General features: G+C 36.9%; 1 long non-coding RNA gene across 1 annotated transcript in view; it reads right to left on the reverse strand.

Moving 5' to 3' along the window:
- Positions 1–9,509, reverse strand: part of LOC137855551 (uncharacterized) — a 52,944-nt gene extending 43,435 nt beyond the window's left edge. Inside the window, exons 1-2 of the long non-coding RNA XR_011095800.1 lie at positions 9,363–9,509; positions 5,648–5,748 (exon numbers count right to left, since the gene is read on the reverse strand). This is a non-coding gene — a long non-coding RNA (uncharacterized lncRNA). The remainder of the gene's footprint in view (positions 1–5,647; positions 5,749–9,362) is intronic.
- Between the last annotated feature and the right edge of the window lie 16,972 nt (positions 9,510–26,481).

The raw sequence follows: 26,481 nt of genomic DNA on the forward strand, positions 1-26,481 counted from the left end.
GAGGCAGTCTGGGCTGCAGCAACCATGCTACTGTAGAGTTGTGCTCTACAGTTGATCACTGTACTGTGATCTCAAGGAATATGGGCCTGGGAAAGAGCAAAGTAAGGATCCTGAACTTTAAAAGAGTCAATTTCCATCCATATAAGGACCTAGCAAATGAGTTCCCCTGAGACATAGTCCTCAGGGACAGAGGAACTGATCTTTAAGGGCTCTTTTATTAGAGTTCAAGGGCTCTCCATCCCTGTGCATAAGAAAGCAAGCAGGGAAGGCTGGAAACTGGCATGGCTGAGCAAAGATCTGCTGGTGAAATTGACAGATTTACCTGTTTCTTCCAGACAGTGATAATCATGTGTATTCCACCAGGCCTCTCACTGCTATGACAAACTAGATTACATCTCAAGACAAGCTCTGGGCCAGTGAGTGGACAAAACACCATTTAAATCAGTGGACCTGCATCTATTTACAAACCTTTAATATAACAAAAGATTATTCTTTACCCATTTAGCCCTAGAAAAAATAACCACAGTATGAGGGAACTTCTACTGGCTTAGGTTCTTGTTGTAATCTAAAGTCAGAGTAGAATCCTAGAGAGCCAATTGATTGCTTCAGTGCAGTAACAGCTAGTATATTCAGGCCATCAGTCTTGCAATAATTGTGTTCAGTTTTAAGTGCTTGTAATTTAACACTAGCAGAGCCAGGAAAACAAATATCTCTGATTTCTGTGAGAGGTTCCGGGACATTTCAGACACACCATCCACAAATACCTCACAAATGTTAACAAATGATATATTGTTCCACATGCAGTAGCAAGATGGCTTGAGAAGACATGCTAAAAATGTAAATCGCAGATCCCAGGACTGCAGCCTGGGAGAACTAGTACTTGGAAATGTTCTCACTTTTCACATCACTAACATCAATTCTTGGTACTGCCTTTAGATGAAGAATTTAAAAGAACATATACCTGAAGAAAAATATGAGAAAACATGAGCACAGACAGCATTGACAGAAGTGACAGACAGAAGTTGGCTGGTCTCCTATATTCTGTGCCATGCACAGATTAAATTCTCTCATAAGCAAAAAAGGAGGGCATTTTATAGATGTATGTTTGCATTTGGATTTTGATCCTTTACTTCTCTTACATACATTATTTAGAGTCCAGTAACTTCCCTAGAAAGCTTCAAAAAACAGGAGGTAATTTCCACCCATGCAAATGCATAATTACATGCCATGATTTTTAAGCCTGTGGCGCAATTATTATTCTTTGTAAGGAAGAGTATGATATGACTCATTATCTTTGAGCTTGCAGAGTCTGCAACAGCATGAAAGCCACTGTATAAAACTCAAGAGATAGCTACAGCATTTAGGTGGTAAATTGTACAGTTGAATGAGTACATAAAAATACTTTTTGAAGTAAGATATTGCAAGAAGCATTAAGGTCATTCAATTACATTTTGGGGAAATAACAATCTAATTGCATTCATCCCAGAATGTTTATCTAACATTGTATCATAACCCATAAAATTCATTTGGTTTCAATCTACGTAGTATGGAAATCTAGATAATATTATTTCTTTTCAAATAGGCATGATCTGAGCATCTGGACAGCCAATTTAATTTTATGATGTTCTGTGTGATAAAGCAAGAAATTTTCAGGATGCATAAGGGCCATAATATGTTGGTCCACATATTTTTAATGATTTTTTTTTTTCTTTCACATATTATTCACTACAAATTGATGGCTCAGATTGGTTGTGTGAATCCTGCAACATTCACTGTTGCACTTGTTCTCTCTGAGACAGGGTTCAAAATAATGATTTTTTTGGAGATCTGTGCACAAATTATTAATAATGAAGTATTTGAAGCAAACTCTGGGATACTAAGGATTTTTTTCAGACAATGCTATCTCCTATTGAACTGCAGAGTCAGATCCTCCTCTGATGAATTGATTAAATGATTTTAGATGAAATGAACAACCTATTTTCTGCTGTTATGCTGTTGTCCTTTCATGGTGACCTCCAGCTATGAGAGTGGATGTCACCTAATTTGCTTTGGTTCTGAGGATGTGTGAATAAACAGCAGCCATAGGTTCAACTCCATTTTCTGGCTGTTTTAGAGAAAAGTCAGCTAATTTCTTGCCAGATGAATGCCATAATCTCTGGGCTGTCGAGTATCTCCCATCCTAATTCTCTTCAGACAAATCAATGTGACATTATATCCTGCAAAAGAGGGGACAAGTGAACCCTACCCCAGAAGAAGTGGTAGCCTTCTGAATAAAGAAGTACCACTTGGGGCATAGGTTCACTTCCCCTAGGCAAGGGAGGAAATTGAGCAAAGGCTTCATTTCAGCCAAAATTATTCAGAGAATTCCACCCACATTTGCAAATATAGGATTCAACAAAATCACTTCATTCCTTCCTGCTCCATTACTGTGAGGTACTGTGAGAACATCTTTTCAAACTCTCTGGCATCCCACACCTTTTGCAAGGTATTGAGTAATGCCACTCCAGATGAGTGTCATGCAGGCAGAACACCTTTCTTTCCATGCTGATGTTGCCTCTGGCGATAACATATCACTCAAACAGTGTGATGGCTGGCTGTAACATAGAAGCCTATAAAAAATAACTTCTAACTAGTGATATATTCACATTAAACATTGAGAGGCTGTCTCTGGGTAAATAATAAATTAGTTAATTTTACCTATGTATTTAGCAACTAAGGATATTATGCTATCTCTTAATTTTTAAGACACATAAGCATAACAGAAATATATAATTAAAATCGGTCAGATAAATTTGTCAGTCTTAAAATTAGCATACTAAATAAACACTTAGTTGTAAATTCATAGATTATTGTAAGTAATTAAACCCCCAAATTATATAATAAGCAGTTTACATAGCAGTGTTTCATTGCTGAGGCAAGCAATAATGCCAGGAATTTTCTTGAGTCACATCTGAAGTATTAATGTAAATAAGATGTTAAAAAGATGATTTTCTATTGAAAAAATATTTACTTGATAGATGTAGTACCACATTCATGTTCACATTTTGTTTTTCATATGACTGCTCTCAGAAAACTTGTCAAAGTTAATATAAAATATTCCCCCATCTGGATCCTAATAATACCATGCTAAGCCTGTGTAATTAATTCTTGTTGATATATGGGGTAGTATATATAGTTTACAGTAATGAAAAATGACTTTCATGAGAATGTCATTGTAAATGCTCCCTTTGGATGATTCAGGTTGTAATGAGCATGCTGTTGTGCAGCAGCACATGCAAAATATCTCCACCCACAACAACAGAGACGTTTGGCTGGAACTACTCTGACCATAAAACTGCTCAGGTTGCTTAGGTAAATAGCAGTAGCTACAGCTGGGACCATCAGAAGGTATAGACCCCTCAAAACTACATATGTTTTAAATTTCACTTTCAGAAGGTTAATTAAGGCAGAGAATATCAGTTAAAAACAAACGAAACAAACAAACAAACAAACAAAAAAACTGTGAGAATAACAGTAAAAATGCCAGAAATCAGCAAAACAGGAGTTAAGATAAAATTACTACCATATCTTTCACTCTTTTATTCAGAAAATGTGGCACACTTTTGAAGACCATTCTTTTATCTTTCAGCATCTCTAATAGCACAGGCAGCTGTAAAAAAATCACTTTCAGATGTAACCAGGGCTCATTCCTCATGTCCTGCTTGACTATATATCTACAGAGAGCACCTGGTTGATAGTCTCTTTATTGAAACTAGTCGGACTTGGTCACATAGACTAGTAGAGTACTAGCATTCTTTCTGATTTGTAACTGAGCTCAATAAGGTCTCTGCCTCACTTAAATGAAGGCAGGTAACAGGCTTTCAAAGACAGTAGAAAGCATATACAAATTAATCCCTTTCTGTCAATGTAGACTCACTCAGGTTGCAGACTAAATATTTGTAAACCTGCAGTGATCTTTGTTCTGTTAGTCTACCTTGTGTATCTGATGGGATCAGCACCACATGGAGAAAATGCACAATCATGCGACTCTATCCAATATCACACTGTATCCACAGTTCAGGATAAATTCAAGGGACATAAGCAACTTTCATGTTTGTCATTTCACTGTATTTCCTAAGATTTCTCTTAAGGGAAAAGGAATAAGAAAGTTGCTTTTTCAGGCACTGTTTTATGACTCAGAAACATGTTAGCACAAACAGCTGCCATTGCAGCTGGAGAACCGACTGCATTAACCAGGAGGCTCTCAAAAGGAGGACAGAACTGGCCACAGGGTAAAGAGAGACTTCACTCACTGCCCTTTTTCAGGTATGCTTAAAATTTTGGGAGGCAAAAACTTGCAGGGACCTTGATAGTTAAGAAAGTGCAATAGGTTTTTGGCCCTGGAGTCTCATAGGGATATTTCTTGTCCACAAAGGGGTCTCAAAGGGTTGTAAACCACTGAAGTATATATAACATTCAATACTGTATTGAAAGTTGAACTTCCATAGTCTGAGCTTATTCTAGAAAATAGTACACCTATTATTAACATATGAGGTATAAGTATCTTGCAAAGAGAAAGCTGAAAGAATACTATATACAAAAGTTCTCACTAACTCATTATAGATTGAGATCATCTTTAATAAAAGTATATGCAGCTATGGTGGTATCCCTCTCAGATTATTAGATAGCAGTCCTCAGGATGACCCTTTGCACATTCTGGGTATTGTCATCTTTAAAACTACGAACTGAATCACCACATATACAAAGACATTTTGAATCTTCTGTATGTTCAGTAATCATTGCCTCTGTGGTAAAATCAAAAACTAACACCAAATACAGCCAAGATTTACTCCAGATAAAATCCAATACATTTAAACTGATACTGTAAAAACTAAAACTCTTGTGTCCTCTTGCCCTCTTGTTCTATCTCTCTCTCTCTTTTTTTTTTTTCCTTCCAAAAGAATGCTTTAAGGATTACATTATTTTGCAATATATTTAGACATATTTATGCATGGCTTTCATAGCAAGATCTGGAGTTGATATAAACACAAGCTCCCAAAGATCTACTACTCTGTCTAGTATTTCAACTATTCATATTAGATTATCAAATATATTTTGAATGATAAAGAAGCATCTAAGTGAAGTTGGCATCATGGTGAAGTCCTACAGCTTCTTTGCTGCTAGGAGTAATAAATTAAATATTCCAGTTTATTGTTTATGAATGTTAATAAACATTGCGAGAGATGAGAAACAGAGATTGTGAGGATTGTTCTTCTCTCACTAAATTAAAACAAACAAAAATGAGCACACTTCCATAGAAACTGAGTCAGTTTATAGCAAATAAATGTTATCTACTTGAAATATAATTTATATAGATTTATTATATGAAAGTAGGTTGTGTTTTTTTTTCATGTTACTATTCAGTTAACCACTTCTTTCATTCCCCCAGCAAGAAAAGATAATATAAACATTTGAACGTCCTGTTCAGATACAGCCCAAATCTATACAAATGATATGAGAGAAATTTGACCATTCAGGAGCACTGTGACCAAGGTGTAAGACCTCCTGCTCTTCATGAGCATGTCAGATTCAAAGGCATTGGTCTGCACCAGTATCTTTACCCAAACCTCCCTCCTCCCAGTTCTTCAATGCTTGACGCTCCAATTACCTGTGTTACGAGGCTCCCACTCGATGAGTGGGTGGACTTGAACGTTGAGAAGAGAAAGTCGTGCATGTTTGGAAAGTTTCAACGTTCCCAGCAAGCCCTTCCTGTGAGAAAACGCGTACTATTTAAATATCAGACAGTAATAGTAGGGAAATGTTCCCATGTGCAAAATGCCATGAGAAGTCAAGATCTATTTTGGAGTAAAGAAATTATGGGTTGTCTTCACTGGGTAGACAAAGACAAATTCTAACAGCTCCACAGAGCCTAAAATATACATAACAAATTAAAATTATATTGTATTGGAAAGTAGCTTGACACAGGATTTTGAAAAGGCTTTGTCACTCAGACAATGCTGAATGGATTGAGTTTGCAGAAGGTGTAAAGTTAATACAAAACTAAATAGAGAAATTGATCAGGTCTTGGTCTCAGTTCTAAAGATGGAAATGGCAAAAGATTTTCCAAATTCTTATTTTCTGCTGAAGTTAAATGCTTAGAAAAGGATTTGGCCATGGTGTTAGAGCCACCTTAATGTACAAGAAGGACAATATAGTTTTCTACCATTTTTCTGTGATTTATTTTAAGGAAAAAACAAACAAACAAACAAACAACACAGTGAGTATAGTTTTGCAGTCTTTTCTGATGACATATTTTGTCAAAAAACAAAAGAAATACTAATAATGAAATACTGATGAAATATTGCTGAAATACTAATATTCAAAACAAATTTTCAGACTAAATCTCATTCCAACTTGCTGTTCAGTAATTGCTTGTATGCTCTCCACTAGTCAGATGCTGTTGTACACTAGTTTTATGCTTGTTTTTTGTTTGTTTGTTTGCTTATTTAATGGATCTGAATGTATTGCAAGTACAAGGAAAGGTTGTTCAACCCGCCCTCTGAGGACACCAGATTATTGTCCTAATAATTCTCTCTGAGAGTAAGTAGCTAAACATTATCTATTAACTTCAGGCTTTCTCTTTCTTGCCTGATTATTTCTAAAGTTTGTATCTTTCTCAAAAACACAAATTCAGGATAACTGTTGTATTTAGGTTGAACACCAAACCCAAAAATATTTCTTTGTATAAACAGACTATTTTAGCTTTATTGTATGAAGTAAAGAAAAAAAAAAAAAGTCAGTACAGTCATCTACATGCCAAAGTTTTGAATTTAACTTTAGTGTTAAAACATGAATGTGGATACTTCATCTTAGTTTAAAATCATTTCCTCTGAGATTTTGATGACTGTAAATGCAAATTTAGGTCAAACAAAATATGTGGCTGTTAGATGATTTAACAGAATCATTATGATACAGATTGCTGTGGGATACAACACATTCCTTATCATAAGCTTTAATCCTTTATGTGTGCTCACCATCTGCCAGGACTCACAAAATTCTCACACATCTGTTGATCACTGACCAATTTACGTTTTCATGCAAGTGGAAATATGTACTACAAGGAACTCTGACAAGTCCTGCAGCTCACCCTGCATTCTCCACACATGCAGAATGAATCTGTCACATGCAGTGACTTCAGCAGACACAAACACACACACATACACAAAATCAAACTATAACAAACCAAAATAAAAAAGTCTTAGGCCAGACACTGAATTAATGAATATCCCACCACCACCACAGAATCATTTTCACCACACCATAGCAACTTGCTAATGAGCCAATAATGGAAGTAATAGTTGATAAATATTCAGTTTGGAATCCTTACTACTGCAATTGTTATAGATGCGGATAAATTTCATATGACAATCTCTTTGTGTTACATTCTGTGATTTTTTTTTGTTTGTTTGAACTCTCTTCTTTAGCAATAACAAAAGAAGAGATCAATTATCTTGAAAGCATCTTAAAATTATTCACTAACAACACTATAGATTATTTTTCCATGTGCTAAGGATTTGATTATATGTCCACCAGTTAGTGTGAACACTTTGGAAAAGAATGAAAGACATGCTATGCTACAACAATACTGAGGGTTGATCTTGAATATTCAAGTGCTTATTACAATATATTGTTTAGAACTGTCTGAGATAATTTTGATGGATGTTCGCAGAAGCATGAGAAAATTACTGGAAAGAGTCCAGCTGAAACAAATAATACAAGATTCTTTAAATGTGTAGCACTGAATTCAATTCCAAGACTGAAATGTTTCTGAAACATGTGCACACACCCACTCACCCTTAAAGGAACATTAATAAGCACCTCTATCCTAGCTGACAGCAGCCAAACAGTCTCAATTGCAAACCACCCCCAATTACATTAACAGAAACATGAGTAATCCATACTAAAGAATGCATATGAGTCAGTAATGATGTGAATTTATACAGTGGTTCCCTAAAATAGTGACCTTTAGTTCATGTACTAAGTTTGCTACATCCATTATAATTTTGTTTTAAATCCACAGTCCCATTGTTATAGTTCGACCTTGTCAGCCTAGACAGTGCATGACTATGTCAGTGTTACAAAATCCAGAACCAGCAGAACTCTATTTTTGACCAGAGTATTCAATTTTACATAACATTAAGAGTTTTTAACCACACAGGCACTGCAGATTAAAACACATCAATATAACACAGGATAATTGTATAAACACCATTAACCTTAGCTAGGAATGGTGAAGGATGAGGTGGAGGTATATAAGAAGCTATTTTAATAGCACTCTTGGGTCAATGTCTGCAACATGCCCTGTTAGAGCTGAAAACATGTCATCCAACCCCTTATGTAAAATCTGTTTTAAAGAATGAGGGATTTTGACTTTGCTACTACACTACAAAGATTGAAAGAAACTTCTCTTTTTATTTATGGCAGCTTTGTACCTATTTGTTCTTGAAATAACATCTAAAAACACATGCAGGTCTTTTCTGTGACTATTATTGCAAACTACAAGTACCTGATTTCTTTGTGGGATTAATTCCTCATAGCATGACCTGCAATTTGGTTTTCAGCATGCCAATTCTCACAGCTGAGTAGTTCTTTCTGTACTGTATTTTGATTCTCTGTCTATTGATAAAACTTCAATTTCTGTTACCAGAATATTTTGTTAGCACACACATACCAGACTTTCAGGGAAAATATCAAATAATATCCTTGAGACTTCATCCATTCTTCCTTATAACTGTCATTTTCTTCTTCAGCCTGTTCCTTGCTCAACATTTGCACTGTTCCTCAGCTGTCCAAAATATTTAGTGGACAATTCTGAAATTGTTGTGGTACCTGATTTTATATAATCACATCAAAAAGGAATAAATTGCAAATTTGTAAGATCTGCAGAAGAAACTGAATTAGGAGGAATTACAAGCAGTACTGAGACTGAAGAAATATAATGATCTCCTATTCAGTTCCCATGCAAGCATCTTGTGAATGAACAGATTTACAATATTTGGAGTGAAGTTGCTCTGAAACTCTGAATATTAAAATATCACAGTGAAAGTTGCTGAGGACTTGAATCAATCTCTACCAATTCACTGTTCACTGACATTTCATGTGCCTACACAAAAATACCCTTGTATACAAACAAAACAATGAAAAACTCTTTGGGCACTTGGGGGAAAAAATAAGAGAGAGAGAGAGAAAAAAGAGAGAAAGAGAGGAAACAAAAAAAAAAAAAAAAAAAAAAAAAAGATTCATAACTGTAAATAGAGGAATAGAGGTTCCAGGTAGCACTAGGACTTATAGGATCGCTCCATAAAATATGCTGGCCAGCTCACCGTGCATGTAAACCCCAAATCACAGCTTCCCACTGACAGTCTTTTTCCTGAGATGCACTTGACACAGAAAATGGCTTAGTCCTCTCGGGCTAGTCCTAAACCATTAAAGTCCTTTAAAGCTGCCAGGCTACATCCTGACATGCTGAACTGCACAGTCACGAGTAAGCAGAAAAACAACTGGTGAGGCAGAAGTTGCTGCAAAATGACTAACCAAGATCCCTGGCTGTGTAAGCTCATACATAGAATAGCTTTGAAAATAGCCTACCATATTAAGAGATATCTTACTGGACTATTTCTGAAATAATCCACACGTTTCATACCACAGCTTCAATTTCAGTATCTGAAGTTCCTTCTTTGAAAATATTTTGAATTAAACGCAAAGCTGGCAAAGTAAATACTCCTAAACTCATCTCAATCTTTCATATTCCATAAATGGAAAGTTAAAATATATCTCTTTTGAAAAATCTGAAAGAGTTAATTTATTTTGCTAAGCAATTATTTTGTTAAATCATTTTATGGATAGTGCCCCTTTTTATTCGTAGTAATTATAGTGTACTACCATTCCTCTCAATAACAATATCATTACTTTATTATATAAATGTTTTGCATATGACTGGGAGGAAGTTCGTTTGTTTGTTTAAAAAAAATTATTTTAACGTCTGACTCAATAAACGTATTTTCTTTATGAAATTGAAATACCAGTCATTACATCCCATGATAACAAGTAATTTTGAGTTAATTGAAATGAGAGTTTTAATTTAATTTTTGCACTAAGAGTCTTCAAATTATAACTAAAACTTAGGTCAACTTTGATATGACAATGCCTCAATAGTATGCTTTTTTTCTTGAGGAATCCTAAATATCCATATATGCTTGGCGTTGCACCAAATGTCTCCCTGTTGTCCATTATGTCCTGGTTAGGACTGAACACCTGCTCTTCTCATTGCTTGTCATGTGAACTGTGTGTACCCTGCACTTTTCAGTATTAAACCCTCAAAGGACTATACTGGGTATAAGGACTTAAAAACAGCACAGTCTCTTTAGGCTAAGACTCAGCCAAACTAGCATCATTTTGGTATTATACATCATGGGAAAATGTAATTACTCAGGGGAAAAAAAAAATCTTCAGCTACCGAGGACATCCAAACAGCACGGAAGTCAGACTTTTAGCTTATATTCATAGTAGCTGCTGCTTTCTGAATTCAATGCCCACCAGAAAACTTTCCTTGGGAAATAAATGTTTTCACCCTATTGGCTCCTCTTTTCAGAAGAATGTCATAGAGTTTTCCAAATTATAAACAGAGGATGCCTTTCTGATGACCCTGTTTACATCAGAAACAGTGTTTTTGCCTGTTTCTGGACTCCTTCTGAGCATGAAGGAATTCTGGCTTGTTCATAGTGATGGAGGTTCCCCCATTCTCAATTCTGATCCTCATAGGAGTGAAAGATGAAGGAAAAATGGTGTCACCTCCACCTAGTGCTTCTTCTGTTTTAGGGACAGCTCTGTTCCTTTCTATGGTAGTCAAATAAAAAGGTTAACTATGCTCCTCCTGACACAAATCTACATGCACTAATTGAAATGAGAGATGTATTATGGCACACTACTTCTTCACCAAGTTTATACATAGAACTGCTTACATCAACTGAATTCTAATGGGAGGAAGACAAAAATCTCAAAGTCACTTACAACCTCCTTAAACATCAACAGCCAGACAGGAGACATAAAACACAGGAGGAGTCAGGCCTGTGTTAGGGGATCTGTAAAGATGTTTCTACCTTTTGAGATGTGGTACTAAAAAACAGGTAGCAAGGGATAATGGATTCATTTTTTTCTTTGATGAGATTTAGGTCATTCCTCCCTCTTTTGTTTTCTGGTTCATGGCTCTCTTCTCAAGCCTTTTTACCAGAACCAGATCTCCACTAGCATAGATATTAATTGGAGCAGGAATGGTGGTGCCTGGCAAAAGACATAAAGGATTTGGTCAAGTAAAGGGCTAGACAAAGTCTTGCAAAAGGAACAATGTGAACACAGCAGAAGTCAAGATGTCCAGACAACCTTCACTTCTCTCATTTTTGAAAAGGTCTGTAAACTATGAGGGGTTTTCTACCAAAGGTCAATGTGATGGCCTGTGAATACTCGCATGAATCTCATGCAGAAGAAGCTAAGTATGGTTGAGGCAAACTTGACTAGCTGAACTCAGGAGCTGTCACTGCTAAAACAGGCCAGAAACATAATAAAAAAATAAAATAAAATTAAAAACTTAATTGGCTCCTAGTGGGTTACTGAAAACACCATCTCTGATATAAAAATATTGTGCTTCAAAAGGTAATCCTATGCAGTCTGTCTGATGCAGTTCTTGGCACTGTCTCAAATGCGTGTGGAAATTCATCTTGTAATATAGACAAGTCTCTTTAGAAAATTAGCCATGTAAAATTTTCTACAACCATTTTCTTTGTCAAAATGTTGCCTTTAGTGAAAAACAGAATGCAGTAACAAAATTCACAAGCTAAAAAAAAAAAAAAAAAAAAAAGGGAAGGCAAGGCAAGGCAAGGAAAGGCAAGGAAAGGATGCAAAAATGTACCAATAGAACAGCAAAAAAAGCTTTAGGAGCATATTCTCAGCTGTGCTCATCAGGGTACTTGTATTGATATACCAGCATTCAATTCTGTATGAGGTCCTACACAAACAAAATGGAGGAAAGCCTCCTTGACCAGAGCAACAAGTCATTTCGGAAAAAAAAAAAAAAAAAAAACAAAAACAAAAAACAAACAAAACAAAACAAAAAAAGAAAAAAAGGAGAGGAAGTTAACTGTCTGCCTTTCGTAGCAATAAAGAAGATTTGATGGCAGAGGGTATCAAAAGGACCTGCAACAAGCCCAGACGCTGAATCCTAATCTCAGGATCCTTCCAGCAAGCAAGGACAAAACAGGCCAGGGTGAAAAACTGCCTTTTTCATTCCTGAAGATAAGTTTTAAGAAAAGAATAAACATGCTCAAAGCTTAAAAATATCCCTTTGACTTGCTATGAAAAGGAATCGAAGTCCTCCAAAGGTCAAGGAAGGAAGGAAGGAAGGAAGGAAGCACAAAAAGTTCAGTAAGTGTGACACCGTAGTAGGATAAATACAAGGTCAAAGAGTTACATGGAAGGAAAGGTCAGGTAGTGATAACAAAACAGTATACATGGCAGTGGCTGAGACAGTGACCTCAATAAATATATGTGTCAAGGAAAGGAACTTAGGCAGAAAAGACATCCACAGCAGCTGTTCTGGAGAAAAGGTAAGAAAAAAAAAGACCTGGAGAAAAACATGCATCTTTCTATATGTGTGGAGGAATGGTTAAGTGAAGTAGGACATGTAGATGTTGAGCAGTTGGGAGACAATGGGCTAGTGAAGTACGGTAATCAACTCACATGAGCCTGGGCACCTACGCAGCTGGCTGAGAGCCAATCAGGCTCAAGGACACGATGCCCTTGGGCGATCGGGAAAGTCCCTAAGGCGGGACAGGTAGCTAAAAGAAGGAGGACCAGACTGAAAAGCCCGGGAAGTGTTAGCCAATCTTGAGCTTAGTTTCTGCAATATGTATGAGTTGATTATGTTCAAACTAGATAAAAGGCGACTGAGCTATCCATTAAGTTGAAGTTCACTGTTCACTCATATTGAGCGTCTGTGTCTTCCTTCCGTCGGCAACATATATGATTTCCCACATCTTAGTGCCAGAGCCTATAGCCTGGGCCAGCTCAGCCTGGGCCTAGCTCAGCCATGCAGAAGAAACAAACAAACAAACAAACAAACAAGGAAAAAAAAACATTAAAAACCAACAGAACCAACAAAAATAAACCACTCTGCTTTCAAGAGTTCTGTAAAGCCAAGCTTTTCTTTTCTGTAAAGCCAAGAAAAGAACGTCAACTCATCCACTCCAGTTGAGGTATCTAGCACAGCCACCAGCACTCAGCTTTTTAAACTTATTTGTACAGAAGTGTGCATCACTTGCCTTCAAAGAGCAACTTTGAAAGATTCTCATCAGAGATTAGATTCTCATCAGCCCTTCGATAGCCTCATCACCTACTTTTAGGAAAATGAGCATCCTGACTTAGGTGCTTTGTTAAAACTGTAACCACAGTGCTTCATTATGTGATGACAACCAATGAATTCCTACTGCTTTAAGATACAATGTGTAGAGCCATTCTATCAGTGTCTGATATTTTAAAGTATGATCTCAGGTCTAGTTAGAGGACACTGGAGTTTTGGCTGCAGTTTAGATATTTTAAGACACAGAAAATGCTTCAAAAAAAAAAAAAAAAAAATAAATAAATAAATATATATATATATATATATATATATATATATATATATATATATACATTAAACCCATTGCTCTTTCAAAAGCCTGAAGACGTCCAAAGATTCAGTCAGAGCCCTTTTGGCATTTTTTGGTGATAATGTAGCTGAAGCACCTGTCTCTGTTGGGAAGAAAATGTGCAAAATAAACACAAGTGACCGGGCCACTGTAGCAATGGATAGTCTAAAGATTTCTAATGTTTTTCCATTATCCAACACGTCATATTGCAGGCCATGTTCTCCAAGCAGGATAAAAAGAGCACACGAACAGTTTCATATTTTCCAGTTGCAAAATGACCAAATTGACCTAGCAGGATTTCATAAACATCAACTGATTTTAAGCATGTAGTTATTTTAAAAGGTCTCATACTGCATAAAGCTTTTCTTCAGAAGTAGCCTCTGGAACAGATGCTGCATATTCTGCCACCTCACTGGCACAGATGTTTCTTTTTCAGAGCCCTTGGAGAGGCTCCCTGTTACAGGGTAAAGGTAGGGAATACTGTGATAAGAAAAATCAAGTGACTTTTTCACTTCTCCTACCAGATTTACCTAAGGAAAATTGATAATAAACAAAGAAAATTATTGATATTCATCTTTATATCTGATTTACTCCTTACTGAAATTTGTACCTTCTAGGGAAAGCGTTGCACTCACTGATGTTCCTTTCTTCAAAGACCCTAAGAAACAGATTTAAAAGGACTCATCTTTGCATTTTGTGTTCTATAATATCTTTGGAAAGCATGGACGCAGTAACCAGACCACCAAAGATCACTATAGGTGTCGTGGTTTGACCCGGCCGGCAGCTAAACACCACGCAGCCGTTCGCTCACCCTCCCCCCTCCCTCTCTGGGACGGGGGAGAGAAATGGAAAGTGAAGCCCGTGAGTTGAGATAAAGACAGTTTAATAAGACAGGAAAATAATAATAACAAAATAATAATAAAATAATAACAATAATGATACAATGGTGATAATACGAAAGTAATAATAGTATGTACAAACAAGTGATGCACAATGCAATTGCTCACCACCCGCTGACCGATGCCCAGCCTAACCCCGAGCAGTCCGGCCCCCTCCCCCCGGCTAGCCACCCCTATATATTGTTTAGCATGACGTCAGATGGTATGGAATACCCCTTTGGCTAGTTTGGGTCACCTGTCCTGGGTCTGTCCCCTCCCAGCTCTTACTGCACCCCCAGCCTGCCCGTTGGCAGGACAGAGCAAAAGGCTGAGATGTCCTTGGCTTAGTATAAGCACTGCTCTGCAACAATTAAAGCATCGGGGTGTTATCAGCACTCTTCTCATCCTAAGCCAAAACACAGCATTCCACCAGCTACTAGGAAGAAAATTAATTCTGTGCTAACTGAAACCAGGACAATAGGTAATCTCAAATAACTTCTGTCCACACACTCTGTCTTTCAGTCTGTAGATGGCTCCTCTCAGGGAGTCAAGGCAGCAACACAGCTAAAGCACTGCCCTAAAACTGCTTTTATAATTTCTAATTTCTAACATGCTGCAACTTATTTTGCATCACTCTTTAGAACAGGAGAAATTCGTTAACCCTGTCTTCCCAAGTAAAGTTGGTGTTTGAGAGGTGACTGATGTCAAGGAGGCATGTTTGCATTAGAGGGACAATATGGACCTGTATCCAAACTTCTGTGAGGTTGGTGCAAGTAAGTAAAGTTTAGCACCTATTAGAAAATTCAGAACATCTCCAACTATCTTTCTGATGAAACTCTTGTATTTGACCAGCAAATTTGATCTTATTTAACAAAAGCTTTGGCTGCTACCAAAAGCTTTCCTTGCTTTTTCTTCCTAACATTACCATTAATACATTTGCAGTTCCCTTCAATGGATTTTCTCTAATAAGGAAATTAATATGAGCTCAGTTTTCTTAGCCAATCCATAGATTTCAGTTCAAGAATTATGTGCCGTTTCAAAAATGGATATAATTCTCTGCTGAAACTATATCGTGTAACTTCTCAGTAAACCCACAGAAAAAATATGATTCAATTAAGAGAATTATATATAAATGCTGTTTTGTGTTTTTGTTTTGTTTTGTTTTGTTTTCCCAGAAACTTAATTTTTTGCACTTTTCTAGCTTGTTTCTAATTGAAGACTACATGCTGAATCACAATTCAGCAGTACAGTGCAGCCAATTGATCAAATAGCAATTTTTATATCCTTTTATAAAGTAGGACATAAAAGAATGAAAATTCCTTCTCAGTCTTGTCTTTGAACTCTTATTCCTCTGGCTTTCCCTTTATCTGTTATATCCTTGCTATCCTTACTTGGAACTTTGAAAGACAATTTATATTTAATCTTTTTTTTTTTTTTTTTTTTTTTTTTTTTTTTTTTTTTTTTCCAAGCCAACTTAAACTGTTTTTAAAGCCTTTACAAAATGGTTTTGCGAAAATTAAACCCAAATGGCCTCTCTCCCTATGCTCCTTTCCTTTCCTTTCCTTTCCTTTCCTTTCCTTTCCTTTCCTTTCCTTTCCTTTCCTTTCCTTTCCTTTCCTTTCCTTTCCTTTCCTTTCCTTTCCTTTCCTTTCCTTTCCTTTCCTTTCCTTTCCTTTCCTTTCCTTTCCTTTCCTTTCCTTTCCTTTCCTTTCCTTTCCTTTCCTTTCCTTTCCTTTCCTTTCCTTTCCTTTCCTTTCCTTTCCTTTCCCTCAAAACCATCAGGAGTCAAAATGCCTACAACTTCAATATGTATTTTCTTATGCACCTGGAAGGGTGAAATTGTTGTGCTACTATGTTAAGCCTCTATTGTATTTTTACTTGTCTTTTAAATATTTTTCCTTCTTTGATGACATATACAGCACTTTTGCCTCAGTGTTGAGGAGTCAGAATATCATATCCATGCAGGTTAATGGGACCCAGTCTTGCTCCAGTCTCATATTGTGTTGGCATTGCCTGTGTTTTGCATATTTTTTCCTCAGTCTGCCTAATTTGACAGTGCCAAGGCTACTGACACAGACCAGATCTTCCCAGCCAAGAGGAAGTGGGGACAACTCTTTTCAGAGTTTGTTCCCACTCATTCATTTGCTGGTCAGGTTCCTTATGGTACACAAGTCATTCCTTTCCCATCACAGGGCAAATCAAAGACATACTGGTCTCTAGTAGGTGATAATGGTAAAGATTTTGAAATCATCTAAAGCATTTTTTCTAATCACTTGGTTTTGTCTTGAAAAACCCACCTGTCCTGATTGGGATGTCAAAAGCCAGTTCCTCCAACACATTCTTCTGTAGGAAGTCTTTCAGCCAAGTCCTCAAATGTACATAACATTCAGAGGTTGATTGTAATGAAAATTACAGGTGCTCAGCACAATCTCAGCATTTGACCTTTTATTGGGAAGGTCAGAGGACTGTCTGTTATCAGCAGAAGAGCCTAAACCTTTGCTGCAAGTGGATGCCAGCACAGAGTTGCTTAAAAGCTTTCTTCAAAAGTTAAAAGTCTAATTTGTAGGCAGATACCTTGTAGGCCTTTGTTTTATAAAAGGCTTTTCTGAAGTTCATGGCTGTGAAGTACCAGAATGTCTATGCCCTTGTACAACACTGGTTCTGAGAAGCTGTTTGAAGAGCACCTGGTTGGCCTTGGTTTGATCTACTTTAGATGCTTTCAACAGCAGTCAGCTTTCAGCTCTCACTAGTGCATCTTACCCGCTTTTTCTGTTCCCCGCAGCAGTACAGTAAGTACAGATATACTACAAATTCTTACTTCTATGCCTCAGATTTTAGTGTTTGAAGACCTGATTTTGTCAGAGGATTTCTTTGAAAAAAGTTTCCCTGAGCTGTAACAGGTATATGAGTACATACAAAGGGACACAGAACCAGCCCTTCCCTAAATAACTAAGTGAATTACTAGGAGATTAGATCTGCATATAAAGCAAAAGCAAAAAATGTACACAAACAAGAAGTTTCTTTCTTAATGTAAGACACAATAGGGATATCTTAAATCCGTTATATGCTGCAGCTCATAGAAATTATATTCTGCAACTGTATCTTTTCAAACATGAATTGTAGCAGTCTGTTAGCCTATATGGTGGCACTGGTAAGTACTTATCACAGACTTTGATGCAGAAATTTCTATCAACATTAATATAGGCTGCTGTCCAAAGATGATGGCATTATATACTTCCAGTTCTTTTTAAATCTAGTGCAACTTTAGATGCACATTAAATCCTAAGTACGTGCCTAAGTGTTTTTCTGGATCAAGGCCATAAACAGACCCTTGAAATCAGTCTGGAGAAGAGCCCCATAAATATATGGTTGACTGACCAGAGTCTGAGTAACAAGAAATATGGTATTTCCTGTGAATGCATCTCCAATCAAGCTTAATCATGGAAACATTTTTTTGGCCAGTCTCACACTGATCATACAAACACACTCGATACAAAACACGTTGGCACACCCTGCATGACATTCTCTGTCCTTTGAGGTTTAGATAGTAGAATATTCCTTTCACAGAGATATAAACTAAATAAGGACACCCTTCTTCAGCAAAATTCCCTTTTAAAAAGGTAAAGCATGGAAGAAAATAAGAAGAGAGCTCCCTTGTCTGAACCAGAAGAAGAGCTAATAGAATGCTTCTGAGATGACAAATAGGATTACCATATTAATCATATTTCACATAATATTATTATCTCAATTTTTCTACTTTACAAAAAAGCCTAAGCGAGAGACAGGGACGCTTCTCTTAGCAACAGCAGTGCTTATCTTTATGATATTACAGACTCGGAAGTCTGCACATTGACAGCAGACTTCTTAAATTGGTCAAGAGTGCTATGAAAAGTAACTTGAGAGCATATAATTGAACTGATAGCAACAGGGTACAACAGAGAAGGAAAAACTACCAGAAGGCAGATTCACTACTCATGGATTTTTTCCCATGGGAGTGAGCAGAGTTTAAGTTAAACCACCTAAGCGATGCTATTTTCAGGCAATGGAAGTTAAGCTGTGATCACTATATCTGCTATGAATAGTCATGAAATGCAAAGACACAAAAGCTTTTTCTTCAAACTGCAATGAAATGGAAGAATGAAGAAAAAAAAATATGTATATATATATATATTTTTTTTTTTTTACTGGAATGAGATTCACTCCTGACTTAATCTGATGGTTTGGCATTATACAATGTGACACCCGCACCCCACACTGCCCAAATTTTGAATATGTAGTTGAAGATCTGTAGCAATTCTTCTGCTGTAGTTCATTTCCAACTTGAATAATTAAAGAAATAAATAAGTTAAATGTGAAGAAAAGCAATGTGATCTTATATACATTCATGGTGACATTTAGTACTTATTGAAAATATAACTCAGTTTAAGTTTCTCAGTATATATTGGGTATTGTAACATGACTTTTCCTGCCTTCCTTTTGATATTATTTTTGAGGCACTTGCCAAAATCATACTGAATTCAACTTTGGACACAGAAAAGTTTCCTTCAATTAGGAAATTGAGGGATATTTAGCATATATCCTGGTGCAAAAGTGAACACCTCACACCCCTATCTGCAGCCACATATTTTCCTGTTTCTCCTGTGTATTCTCCTATCAGGTGGGAGACACAAATTTAAAAGTTGTCTGACAACATTGTGTCAGTTACCTCTTTTCTCCAGTTTTTCAGATTCATCTGGCTTTGTGGACTCTTCTTTTCACACTTATAAATTCAAGCTCTTTATTCCCTACATGGATTGATCCAGGCCTGCACACAGCCTTCTGGAAAGTTGTTTATAAGTACTGTTGGATCCATCTACAACCAGAGAAGGAAACCAAAGAACATGAATATGAGTTAAGTTTGACCCTCACCCGCTCTAAGACCCAAAAGTTTACTGAGAAGAATATAAACATTTTCTAGCACCTTCTGCTAAGGAAGAGAAAAAAGTATGATCAATCTGCACACAAAAGGTAAATGGACTATAATCTAAACAAACTATTTTCTTCCACCTGTTGCTAAGGAACAGAAAAAGGGAGGAGAGGAGGAAAGGAGGGAGAAAGAAATTAGTGGAGTTTCATTTCCAGCAAGACCAATGCCATTGTTACAGACACAACACATAAACTGGAATAAATCACAGCCATGTGGAACTTGAGTTTGATTCTCCTGTTGATGAAACAATTACACAGAAGCATTTCCTTTCGTAAGAGGATAAAATTGCCCCTTTCTGCTGGTCTACAGAAGACAGAATGATTTAATAGCTGTTGGAGAGGATCCAGATCTTGGCTAAATTGCAAAGGAAATAAAATCTACTTGTGTGCACATATGCACAAGTTTGTACCACACAAGAAAATGAGATGATTTAAAACATTCCTTTTTCAAAGGAGAGACCAGCTACCTCAGAGTCAATTTGTAATCTGTAGTCAGCTACATCCAAGATGTGTTGATGATGTGGCTGATTAATTAAGAAAAATGTATGCTACCTTTGTTGTAATAAATAACTCCAACTGATCTTGCATTAATAAGATGCACCATTTTACTCACTGCCATCAGCATTTCATTAACACTGAAAAAGCCAAACCAAACCAAAACAACAAAAATGTCCCATTATTTTGATGATTGAAATACCCACTGCTAGATTTGTAGTCAGGAGGAATGTCTTTTATTCCTCAAAATCAGAGCAGTTGTGACCACAGGAGCTTTCCTCTGCAGATCTGGATTTAACAAATTCCTGTTACTGCAAAGACATAGAACACTGGGAAAGCTTAATGACTTTCTAAATGTACTTTAGTTTCAGCATGTTCTTTTAGTCCAGGTCTTTGAATGGTTATTTCTTGAAATGGTTCCTGCTACTGCTGCCATGATTACAGCTATACTGACATTTCCATTACGAACTTGCTTAGAATTTGACTGTTCTAATTTAAATTTTGCTAGATTAGGGAATATATCTTCTGCCCACACTAGTGGGTTTTATGTGTATGTTCACACCTTAGATATTAGTTCTTTTTGGTAGCTCAAGCCTGTCAAATTGTCTCATCTTTCATTTTCAAATAATGACTTGTCATTCTCCTGATTTGAAAAATAAACTAAAAATCACTTTCATTTAGAAAGCATTAATTGTGAAAATGGTATTATACTGTAGATATTTCCCTACAGGCTAAAACTGATCCTGTAATTGAACGTGAAAATACAATTAATATACATTTGTGTGAGCTATTTTTCAAATGCATTAGTTTACTAATCATCAGCAAGCCAGACTTTGAAATGTTTAATTGCCATGGGGACAAATTCTAGTTTCAGTTACAGTTACATAAATTCAAAATAATTCCAGTGAAGTCCCATGTGGCCAAAAGCATAACTGAATCTATAATAGCCATACTTCAAACAAGTCTTAGGATCTATCATAGCTGAAGTCTCAATATAATAACATGCCATCATGAATAAATATTTATAGTCATAGAGAAACAGTCTCTGAGTGGTTGAGGTTGGGAGGGTACTCTGGAGATCATCTAGTTCAACCCCCCTGGAAAAGCAAAGTCACATAGAGCACTTTGCACAGGATCACAACCAGGTGGGTTATGAATATTTCCAAGGAAGGAGACTCCATTCCAGGCAAGGAGACTCCACAGCATCTCCAGGCAAACTGTTCCAGTGCCCTGTCATTCCCACAGAAACTAAGTTTTTCCTCATATACAGATGGAACTTTCTGTGTTTCAGCTTATGTCCATTTCTGTTACTGGGCACTACTGAAAAGTCTGTTCCCACCCACTTAACAACTGCCTTAAGATATTTGAATACAAAATCCCCCTTCTTGTATAAAAGAAGTGAATTATTCTCTTTTCCAGGCTAAACAGGCCCAGCTCTCTCAGCCTCTCCTCATAGGAGAGATGCTCCAGTCCCTTGATCACCTTTGTAGCCCTCTGCCGGACTGTCTCCAGTAGTCTCTCTTGTATGGGGGAGCCCAGAACTAGACAGAGTACTCCTGATGCAGCCTTACCAGAGCTGAGTAGAGGGGAAGGATAACCTCCCTCAACTTGCTGGCAGTGCTTTCCTATTACAACCCAGGATACTATTGGCCTTCTTGGCCACAAAGGAACAATGCTGTCTCATGGGCAACTTGTTGTCCACCAGACAAGTCTCTTCTCTACAGAGCTGCTTTCCAGCAAGTCAACCCCCATCCTGTACTGGTGCATGGGGTTAGTCCTCCCTATGCGTAGGGACATTGCACTTGTTTTTGTTGAACTTCATGAGGTTCCTCTCCATCTCTTCGGCCTGTCCAATTATCTCTGAATGGCAGCAAAACCCTCTGGCCACTCCTCCCAGTCTTGTTTCATCAGCAAACTTGCTGAGGATGCACTCTGTCCCTTAATCCAGGTCACTGATGAATAAATTAAAAGGGACTGGACCCAGTACTGACCCCTGGGGGACACCACTAGCTACAGACCTCCAGACTCTGCACTACTGATCTCAACCTTCTGAGACCTGCCATTCAGCCAGTTCTTAATCATTGTTCATACTTCCTGAGCTTACCTATGAGGAAGAACTCCTGAAGTCCAGCCTTGCAATCCTACTTGTTGCCCTACTTCCTCCATGCAGGATCCTAACCTCTGTGATCTTCTGGTCACTGCAGCCAGGTCTGCCCCCAGCCTTCACACCTCCAGCCAGTCCTTCCTTGTTTGTCAATACAAGGTCCATCAGCACATATCTCCTCATTGACTGATCCACCATCTGTGTCAAAAAGTTACCATCAGTGCTCTGCATTAAGGCAAAAGTGCTAAGATTGAGTTCTAATAAAAGAGCTATGAACACATATGTAGCCCAGATCACATGTTTTAAAGGTAGCTCAGCTACCTTCATCAGAGCCTGTGATAGTGACATACTGAGAGAGATGAGTTCACGGGTTGGGAGGGAAATAATGGTAGGGTAGATCACAGTCCAGCATGAAAAAGGGCACTTGAAACTAATTTGAAGAGTAATATAGGAGCTGCTCAGGGTCATGAAACTCAATGTGACATCTGGCAGGATGTCTCATACACTGAGAAGATTCCTGCCTACGTCAGAAGCAGAAGATCACAGTTTTCAGCCGCCTATGGCAATATACATATACATATACATATACATGTATATGTATATGTATATGTATATGTATATGTATTATATATAGTTTGTTTGCCTTGGTTAGGAAATTGGTAAAGAGGCTTCACATGTAATTGTATGAAATGGGCAAGACTATGTTTTCACTTGCATCTAACTGTCCTTACAACAGATGTAGTCTTGTAGAAGTCTGACTTTATTTATTTACGTTAATGTAATTCCCAAATTAGGCCCATTGACTCAAAAGGTCTTCTGCACCCAAAATAAAACAATCTCAAAGCTAGGGGTTGTAGACACAAAACCAGAATTTGTCATCTGGATAAGGGAAACTCCATTTCCTTCTAAAGCCACGTGATTGTATAAATAATATTTTTAAAAATTTAGTTTATGCTTGACCATCTAATAGGTCTTAGACTGGGAGGAGAAAGAGACACTGAATCTCTTTCTCATGACTCCATTTCATTATTAGTCTTAAAGGTCAAGTCAAGTGTCTTGTATATTTTAATCTTAAAATGGTTATATTTGGGATCAATTTCATCTTGTTTGGAAGGGAGACAGAAATACTTTGCCAAGAGATTTGTTTTCAGGAGCTACAAGTTCTAGTATGAGCTAATAACAAAAGAACCATTGGTTCTGATTCATGGCCAGTGGAGAAAAATCAAAAAAACCACCTTATTGACTAACAATGTTTGCCTAAAATGGCTTTTATATTTCATGCCTCCACAGGGTTTTGCATTGGCTCCTCAGAACCCTGCAAAATTCGCAATTTCGAGATACTCTAGACATGCTGTGGCTATCTACTTCCACATTTCCCAAACATCCCCCCAATTGAGCTCAATCCTTATGAAGATACTTCAACACTTCTACTATTAATCCCTGGAATATAACATTATCAGAGATAGTATTCTATTTCTACTGTACTTTTGATATTTTATACTACTTTTTATTTGAATGTGAACATTGCTATCCTCATTAGAACTCTATATGTGTGTCACCTAGGTACATGGTCCTTAAATAAGCACAATGTACTCATAGTTTCATTATTGGCATGACTACATATTCATCACTGAGAATACTTCAGTTTGAGAGACTCATACACAAATCACTGATGATATAGTCTTCCCACTACAATGTTGTGTATTACATGATAACATCTTTAATTGCTTGCTTTGTTATTATTATTTTTTGTAGTACTATGCTCCATCTTGCAATAAAAGGAGCAAACTCATTTGTAAATTGTATCCAAGAAATTTTTGCAACAGCAACAGTTTAGGAAAATGCATTTGTAAATACATAAACTAAATATGTAATTCTTTATTTTAATAATGAAAGCAGTAGGGAGTGAGTAATCAGTCTAGTTTAACTTGTATATTCTTGATAATGACACTTTTTTTTTTTTTTTACCTTTTTTTTTTTTTCTTTTTGGTTAGTGCCATGTGTCTTCAATGGAGAAATGTTCCATGTTTTATAAATCATTGATTTGGTTTCATAAGTTAACTGTGTTTTCCACCAGCATGGTGTCCTGAATCAGGAAAGTATTCTAGGGATATAAGAGATTTAAATGTCTTCTTACTTAGAAGACACAACACTAGAACTGCACTTTGAGGACTATCCTAGGAGATCTAAGACTTAATAAAGAAAAATCTTGTGACTTCAGTAAAAGGTTTAACAAAATTGTATTTAGAAGCATACTCTATCAAGGGTTTTTTAGAAAAAAAATATTTAATTTAATATAATTTGCTAATGCTTTAACCTGAAGGCATAAATACTGTTTAAACCAGATACAGTTTGCTATAGTTCAAAATGTTTAGGTATATCTATTTATATGGTTCTTTGCAAAATGTCCTCTCTCACATTAATACATTTTAAGGTGAATTCTCCTTCAAGTTATGATTAGTGTTTTGGCATTAAAATGAAATTTTCCTTCCAGTGTCTGATGCTTACATTACTTTTTGTCTTTAGAAATATTAAGCAATATAACTATAGAAAAAAGACTTTGAGGAGGAAACTCCATAGTCAGGAATTTGTTGCATAACTTTCCATTCTTTACTGGGAATCACTGGGGCACAGATATTATGTTAGCTAACTTAGTATACCTTAGCCATGATTCAGATCAAAATTTGTCCTTAATTGTGAAGATTGTGCTTTGGATAGGAAGCATACATTGAGAAGGACCATCCCAGGCAGCATCATGAGACTTTGGACAGCATTGGAACATCCATTTCATTTTTAAAATAAAAGAGTTTTTCTAAAGGCAAGAAAAACAAAGTCCTGATGTTTGAAATCTATTTGAGGAGACAGAAAAAGCAAAGCTGAATTAAAGTATGCCAGCTTTCTATCAGCTTTGCACTTTAATTCACGATGCAACGTAACTCCTAGCTTTTTCTCTTTGCCTGGTGCCTGTGAGATGACCTTGAAGAGGTCATGTGGCTTCTCTTTGCCTCCAATTGCTCCATCTAAATTATTCTTTGAGAAGAGGGTCTCTTCTTCTATTCAAGCCTTAGAGGTAAAGATAAAAGACATTTTTCTTTCCATCTTTCTTTCTAGTCAGTTTTACTTCAGTGCATTCAGTTGCACAAGTTCTGCTCTACTAGATATTTAACCAGATTCACAATATGCTAGCTGTTCACAAAGTAGATTTTTTTTTATTAAAAAAAAAAAAAGATAACATTGCTCCTTGTATATTTTGAATTTTGCCTTCTCTTTCTCTTCCTCCCACTCCCTTCTGTTTATCTTTCTCTTGAATACTTCATGTGTTAATTTTGCTACATGAATTCTTCCTGTCCTTTTCCCTTTTCTTTCCTTCACCTCTAGTTTTTGTCTCTTTTTCTTTCCCTTGACAAGACCTCATTCAATCAACTCTCAGGCTGTCATTGGTAAAACTCCTACTTATTTAGGCCCTCTTCTCCACCTGATCATCACTGCTCGGCTACCTGGTAGTCACATATTTTGTATTTCCTACTCTGCTTATATTGGGTCTCACAGATTTGCACTATTTCTGCAGAAACACCCTTCCTCAGCCAGGGTTACAGGTTTGCTTTGACAGCCAGTCTTTGCACAACACAAGCCATAAAGTCCCTGATTAAGACTACAAGGTTATCTTTGCAAACTCCTCCCAAGTCTATGTCATTGTTTCCCCGCCCTATAGCTAACACCATGTGCCAAGAACTGTCTGAGCTGTATCACTCCACTGCGGATAATAAGTGATCTTTAACAAAGATAAAAGCACAGCTATATAGATTATATATATATAAACACACACAAATGCATACCGTTTTTGGACTGAAAAGGAAGACTCTATTTACAGAAGTTTAATCACATGCTCATGTCTGTATATGTGCACATCCTTCCCATACCATGGATAAATAGAAACTGAGAACTAAGTGCCACAACAAGCAGCTCTAAATTTTGTTCCCTCTTTCATTTTTTTCTCATCTTCAATGTCTTAGACTACATGCTGTTCCGTAAGATGAAAGTCTTCATTTCTCTTTTGTATTGAGTAGGGAAGAAAAAAGACATTTCCTTTCCTACTTTCATCAGAAGTCTCAGTCTGCTTATTTACATAGGGTCCACTCTAACAGTTGGAAACAATTTAATCAACAAGCTAAAATTTTGGTTCTGTTAACATGGCCATCACTTTATTGTGCCTTACTGAGAATTTGCTGGCTACTGATAACCTGAAAGGGCTTACATGTTTCCACAGATGTACAAGATATCATAAGACTATACAGTAAAGGGACAGCTTTCTGGGACCTAG

The sequence above is a fragment of the Anas acuta genome, chromosome 4 (assembly GCF_963932015.1).
Source record: "Anas acuta chromosome 4, bAnaAcu1.1, whole genome shotgun sequence".
Classification (NCBI taxonomy): Eukaryota; Metazoa; Chordata; class Aves; order Anseriformes; family Anatidae; genus Anas; species Anas acuta.